Source organism: Penaeus monodon, chromosome 29 (genome assembly GCF_015228065.2).
Source record: "Penaeus monodon isolate SGIC_2016 chromosome 29, NSTDA_Pmon_1, whole genome shotgun sequence".
In the NCBI taxonomy this organism is placed as follows: domain Eukaryota; kingdom Metazoa; phylum Arthropoda; class Malacostraca; order Decapoda; family Penaeidae; genus Penaeus; species Penaeus monodon.
Genome location: NC_051414.1, coordinates 12,856,820 through 12,857,093, shown reverse-complemented (window position 1 = coordinate 12,857,093; position 274 = coordinate 12,856,820). Strand labels below are relative to the sequence as shown.

Sequence of the window (274 nt, the reverse complement as noted above, 5' to 3'; positions counted from 1 at the left end):
AAGGGCCACTCCTTGTCTGAGGGACTACCTGTGATCCTGATGGTACCTCTGGGGAAACAGGAATATGATCTCCTTGAGCGACAAAGCCGGTACCTGCTCCTGCTCTGTACCGAATAGTTCTGCGGCGTCCATCAGTACCTTGGAAACTGAATCTTCCCTTAACATTGAGGTTTGGGTCAGCACTCTCTTCTCGGTCACTAGAGTCAGTTTCGTAATTAAAACTGTAACTTCCATCTGGTGATGAAGAGCTGCTTACTTGTGCAGGAGAGGAAAA

At 48.2% G+C, this 274-nt stretch overlaps 1 protein-coding gene across 1 annotated transcript in view; it reads right to left on the bottom strand.

Moving 5' to 3' along the window:
• The window catches only part of LOC119591966 (mucin-19-like), a gene marked incomplete in the record, with an annotated part of 7,802 nt that overhangs the window by 3,245 nt on the left and 4,283 nt on the right, over positions 1–274 (bottom strand).